Source organism: Mus musculus, chromosome 16 (genome assembly GCF_000001635.26).
Source record: "Mus musculus strain C57BL/6J chromosome 16, GRCm38.p6 C57BL/6J".
NCBI lineage: Eukaryota > Metazoa > Chordata > Mammalia > Rodentia > Muridae > Mus > Mus musculus.
Window position 1 is genome coordinate 15,193,592 of NC_000082.6, and position 6,657 is coordinate 15,200,248.

General features: G+C 43.7%; 1 annotated feature.

The window, feature by feature from the left end:
* Positions 822 to 2,525: an enhancer, noted in NCBI's record as "VISTA enhancer mm383". NCBI's record gives its function as "enhancer in: branchial arch[5/6] | nose[5/6] | facial mesenchyme[5/6] | other[5/6]" and the evidence as "EXISTENCE:transgenic organism evidence [ECO:0001131][PMID:17130149]".

The following is a 6,657-nucleotide window of genomic DNA, read 5'->3' on the forward strand; positions in this document are numbered from 1 at the left end:
CCATGTACTGCTGGAACAAAGCAGAAACCAAGCAGCAGGAAAGAGTCACTAAAAAACTGCCCATTTCTGGTTTGTGGGGGGAAAACCATGCTCTATTCCTGCATAGAACCCTCCAGATCCTTATTTCTAATCATGTGCCTTTTATTCTATAGCCAGTGCTTTGAAAAAGTGTAGACATTATATGATACCAGTCCCACTTTTACTATCTGACATTGGATAAGCTGACCTACTCTTTTTTAGATGAGCTGAGTTTCCCATCAGTAAAATGGACATGTGCTCACCACAGTGTTATGCTAGGAAGTGTTGTGCTTGGTCCCTGATACTAGCAGCAAATGCAAGCTTGCCTTTCCAGATGCTTACATAGGAAGGTCACAGGGAACCCACAGCTTATTCATTGTATCCTTTTGTTTGCTCTCCAGGGTTTGCTAATTTGGGCAAGGAAAAGGAGATAGAAGGCCAAAACCCATCTACCTATTCTCTTGAACACTTGTTCTCAAAATTCCTTGTGATCCTAGGCAAAGGAATGTAAGACCTGGCCAGGGGCCCAGCAGCAAAGGTCCAGCAGCTAGAGGGTGGGTATGCAGATCTCACAGGAAGCCCACTGTTTGATAGATCTCTTTCTATGAGCAGACAGACAAATGAGCCAATGACAAAGGAAACACCATCAGATGTGTTAGGCAGTACATCCATTCTACCCAGGCAGTGCTTTCAGATACCCTAACCTACCTTCAGCCATCAGAGAGAAAGAGCGTTCTTCCTGAGCCACACACCCAGGAAGCCATTCCTCATCTTTAGAGGCATACTGGAACTTAAAATGATGGGGCAGAGTTGTGTTTCTGATCAGTTTGAGTGCATTTAGTTTTTTAGGCTCAGGGTTATTAAATGATAATACGGTGACAAAGATTTGGATAATGACAGGTAATAATGGGATAGCCCCTGCCTGGTGAGCCTCAGCAGCTGCACCTTCCAGGTTCTCAGAAAAAAGAGTAGTGCTCAGAAATGATGTCCTCAACATTGGCCCTGATTCTCCTTCCTTCAGAGTAGTTGACGAAGTGTCTGGCTGCATGTGTACAATGGGGAGGCACTCATTAAATGTTCTTAGATTAACCATACCTTCTTAGCATCAGAGTTTTGATCACATTCCCTTCCATACTAAAAGATCCTCCACACTCAATATGTCCCCAGTGTCTTCTTACAAGGCCTAGGACTCAGGACCAGCCTCATCCAAGGTCACAGCTGCATGTCCAAGTCATACCTTTTCCCACTAAGTGGATATTACTGAAGCTCTGAGCTGCATTTCTACTCCATCTAGCTAGTAAGTGTACTTGAACCTTAAAGAAATTATCTCTGGCTTTATTGTACTGCTGCCTTGAAACCATTTTCTCTTCCTTCACTCTCTGTCTTCCCTCCCTTTAAGAACCTTCTCTCCTGGGAGGATATGACGAGGATCCAGCTCTGGCCAGGCTCCCACAAAGACTTGGAAAGGGGCCTTCACAGAAGGTACTTGTCCCCTCCCTGGCTTTCAGCACATACCCAGGAATGTCTGCCAAGCTCTTCTGTTTCATCTCTATTTTGTACATTAACACAAGTCCAGCCATACATTTTGCCCATCCAGGATTTCACTCTGGGAAAGTGAAGATCCACTTGCACTACAGCAGAGGAAGGGGTTAGGATCTTTCTAGGAGGCAGCAAAATCAAAAGGACTCAATGCTAAGTGTCCCTCAGAACATCCTCTGATTTCCCAAGGCTGAAGGAAGGAATTATTCTGAAGGTATTAATAGAATGCAGATGTTGGAGAATGTGGCTTTAAATTCTGCTGAACAAATGACCCTGTTGGGAGGTCGTTTCCAGTCTCCAGGGACATTCCACAGAGGGCCCAGCTGATTGTCTCATATTGAAACAACATGTCCAAGACACATTCCAGCCTAAAGCAAGCGGAACAGGGCTACTCTGACCAAGTATAAATCATGAGGCAAAGGGCAACTACATCCCTCAGTGCTGCCCTCCTCCTTCCTGGTTCCCTCCACCTCCTCCACCTACCCCCAAGGAAAACAGAGTTTGAGTAAGAGGCTGCCAAGCCAGGCCGCTGAGGCGCCGGCTGGCTGGCAGCACACATGCTGCAGCTTGGGAAGCTTGCTTCTAGCTTTCCATGCTGTGGCCCTGATGGTTTTGCTTCAGTTCAGTTGCTCTTTGTTTCTGGTCTTCAGTCAAGTCCCAAACCACCAGGCTTCTCTAGAGAATTCAGTCTGACATTTTAAGAGTTAACACCAGAGCCCCCTGGACAGAAGGGCAGATAAGAGAAATTCTGGTGGGAGATGGATGCCGGAAGAACAGGGTAGAGGATTTCTTTAGAAAGTGAATGTGTTACTTGTGAAAATATTAGCCATCCAATAAAAAGAATGAAGTGTCTTTCAAGAGACAGTTTGCCAAAATGGAAAGAAAGTCTTCTTTCAAAGACAGCCAGACCTGGCACTGTTTGGTGAGCTGTGTGTTCAGGACAGACACAAATTAGCTGGTTTAGGGTGGAAGGCATTCCCCAGCAGCCTTTGGCTGGCCACTGTATGTTGGGAGCCGCGCCCACATTCGCCGTTACAAGATGGCGCTGACAGCTGTGTTCTAAGTGGTAAACAAATAATCTGCGCATGTGCCAAGGGTATCTTATGACTACTTGTGCTCTGCCTTCCCCGTGACGTCAACTCGGCCGATGGGCTGCAGCCAATCAGGGAGTGACACGTCCGAGGCGAAGGAGAATGCTCCTTAAGAGGGACGGGGTTTCGTTTTCTCTCTCTCTTGCTTCTCTCGCTCTTGCTTCTTGCTCTCTTGCTTCTTGCTCTCTTGCTTCTTGCACTCTTGCTCCTGAAGATGTAAGCAATAAAGTTTTGCCGCAGAAGATTCTGGTCTGTGGTGTTCTTCCTGGCCGGTCGTGAGAACGCGTCTAATAACAACTGTACTGGCTGAACCTGGCCTTTATAAGTTTGGTTTGTTATGAAAATGTGGGTGAGCCCACCATATCCTTTACTGGGGAAGTCTAACATCAGGCCCTGCCCACAAACCCACCTTCACTAGGCAAATGCAGAAGCTGTGGTCTAGATTTTCAAGGCCACCAGGGATGCTGCTGGTGATCTGAGAGGGCACCAGGTAGAACAGGAAGGGACATCTGTTCTCATGAATCAGAGGAGTTATTGGTAATAGGGATAGAACATCAACAGAAGCTGAGTGTCAATCAACATGGTGACATGAAGCTCCCTACATGGTCCCCTCTCCCTGCAGGTTCACCCAGCCAGCCAGACCCATGAGCAAATGCCCAAGTAATATTTGATGATTGTTAGTATTGAGACAGAGCTACTACTTAAACCAGATATCCTTTAAAATGCAGGGCCAAGTTTGGACTCTGGTGCAGGAGACAGGATGAGGATGTCAACCAGATGGAGCATGTCCTTAACTCAAACCTCCCATGTCTTCAGCCTGCCACTGAACTATGTGTCCTTGTGTGTGATGTGTACATGGTTTGTTGTGAGAAGTCTTGCTCCTATGGACATGGACAGAGGAGTTCCCAGAAGGATGCAGGCAGTCTATCTTTCTTAGAAAAATAATTTGAAGTAGAAGCAACATTTGAAAGGTTTTCACCCATACATGGGTGTGTGAACAAATATGGGGGAGGGGAGCAGGCTAACCAGAGGGGCTGAGGTTTAAAAGGAGTTATGAATTGGAAAGAAATAATCAAATTACTTTTTCCTCCCTCAGAATTTATCAGAAAGCAAAATGACCATTCTAATACACCAAACGTTTGACTTTATTAGGGAATAGAGGATACATGCTTGCTCTCATGCAAGTCGAGCTTTGAGGTGCCAAGTTGGTGGCTTTGCAGGTTCCTGCTGCTGTCTGCTGGGGAAACACAAAGTAGGGACCATTTGCACTGTCTGCAGGAAGCATAGGGAGTTATGGGTGTCAAAAGAGAAACAGTCAAACTTGAGGACTAAAAATAAGTTGGGATGAGAAAGTAGAGTAAGGAAGGACTGCTTATGAGTTATCTAGATGATAGCGATGAAAGTATTACTTTAGACGAAGGTCAGCCTGTAGAAGCCAGCAACCCAAACCTTGGAACTTGACTGATGCTGTACTACCTTTTCTGTGCTTTTCTTATAGAAACGTGGGCAGCACAATACCCCATCCTTGTGCCTTTGGACACAGAACCCAGCAGAACCAAGTACATTTACAGTGTGCCACGGTTGCCACATCTATCACTGAAACTCTGTCTCCATTAAACAGAGGATCTTCTTTCCTCCTTCCATGAAACACTGCTAGCCATCTCTGAGAACTCTAAGTACCTTATCTAGGTTTAGTTACATAGTACATGTCTTTCTTGCTCATCTTCTTTCATTTAATATAAGTTTTAGTGTTTATTCACTCTGTACCTCTTGTTAAGGCTATCATTCTATGCATATGAATCCCACATACTGCTCAACCACACTTCCATTTCTGTTGGATATTATGGCAAATGCTGCCATGCATATGACATATGTCCCTTCCAGAACCTTCTTTGGAACATGTCTTAGTTTGTTTTCTATTGCTGTGGTAAACATTATGACCAAAAGCAGTGTTTTGCTTTCTAATTCTGTGAGCCTTTAATATCCTTCCTCATGTTGTGACCCCCCAACCATAAGATTGTTTTGCTGCTATTTCATAACTGAAATTTTGCTACTGTTATTAATCATAATTTAAATATCTGAAATGCAGGATAGCTGATATTTGAGCCCCAAGGAGGTCATGAGTGTTGGATATATGCAGTAAAAACTGACAAAGCCACACCATGCAACAGGTCTCATGGAGATTTATTAGAAGAGGTGTTAGTAAGAGGGCACAGAGGCTGCCTCTGGGTGGTGGAAAGGAAGGAGAGGTTGGAGGAGAAGCAAGACCTTTTATCAGAAATGTGGCACATGTACAGGACGACATGCAATCATGCAATACAAGGTGACAATGGGCATGTGTCACCTCTGGGCACCTAGTGATGATGTGTCCTGTTGTCACAAGGTCCCTTGGGCTGGTCATAGAGGTGCCTGATTGTCAAAAGTGACCCACAGATTGAGAAACACTAAAAGCAACTTGGGAGGAAAGGGTTTGTTTGCCTTACTGTTACAGACCATCGTGAAGGGAAGTCAGGGCAGGAGGTCAAGGGAGGAACAAGGAGGCAGGAACTGAAGCAGAGACAGCGAAGGAGGGCTGCTTACCAGCTTGCTCCTCATGACTTGCTCAATATGCTCTCTTATATAACTTAGCATGACCTGCCCAGAGCTCACACCATCCACTGTGGGCTAGGCCCTCTCACATCAATCACTAAATCAAGAAATTGTCACACAAACTGGCATACATATCAATCTGTTAGAAACATTTTCTTAATGAAGGTTTATTCTTCCCAGGTGAATCTAGCTCCTATCAGGTTGACAAACACTAACTGGCATGGCCTACAAATGGAGTAGCTACATCATGATTATCCTATTTTTATGTTTTTAAAGGAATAGCCAAGCTGTTTTCATATATCTGTATCATTTGACCAAATGCCTTCCTATTTCCACTAGCACTTCTTATAAAAGACTAGTCTTTTGAGAAGAAAAGCCTTGAAGGATTTTTCTAAGTAGTCTTTGCAATGGACGGAGATAACCATATTCTTAATTCTTGTGAGCTAACCACATGCACTAATTCTGAAGATATCATTTCTACTAAATCCTATATTTCCCTCCTGTACCCATTCTCTTCAAAGGTGATTGTCTTCAAAATTCAAATCTCTATATTTGAATAAGTTCTTGCAGGTGGGTTTTAAAGTTTCAGATACATGTATGATTAATTGTGTAATTCACCCCATCAGCGTTTCTATTTTAACCTACGAGACATGTATGTTTATATCCATGGATTCCTCCAAACCTGGATTAAAAGTGTTGTGAAATAATGTATATATAATGTGCATACATACTTTTTCTTTCTTGTTATTTCCCAAATAATTTAACATAATAATTGATTACATGGAATTTATTGGACACTTAATATTACCATTTATATTGCATTGCCTCAGACACCAAAACTAATCTAGAGAGTCTTCAAAGTACACAGAGGCATACATTCGGTTTACATACAAATATTATAGAATTTAATATAAGATACATGAGGACACATTGATTTGAGTACCTACAGTGGATCTTGGAAATGACCGTCCTCAAAATATGTTTAAGTGTTTGCAACCCAGCCAAGTATTATGGTCTGAACTGTTTCCCAATTTGCCATGGCTGTGGATTCCCACTGCTGTTCACTCTGCTGTGCTTTCTCCACCATGAAGACTGTGGAGAAAGCTATAAGCCATAAGCTATAAGCCCAAAAAAGTAACCAATATAGCCACCTTTGTGCCCTCCTTCACCCCAAGGAGCTACCTAAGGATGTCCACATAGCACAGGTCCCCAAAACAGTCTTGTATATGGCCAGGCTTGGTCCAGCATTGCTGTCCTGTTCACATGTACTCCGGCTGCCCATGAGGGCTTTCATCAAGCTGCGAGGCCAAAACATCTGATTACAGAATTCAGATCTGTCTTTTCAGTTCTTTAAGCAAGGTATCTCGTGACAGGAGGAAGCTTTGTATTTCAAATAACACTCAGGCAAAGCCTCACTCAA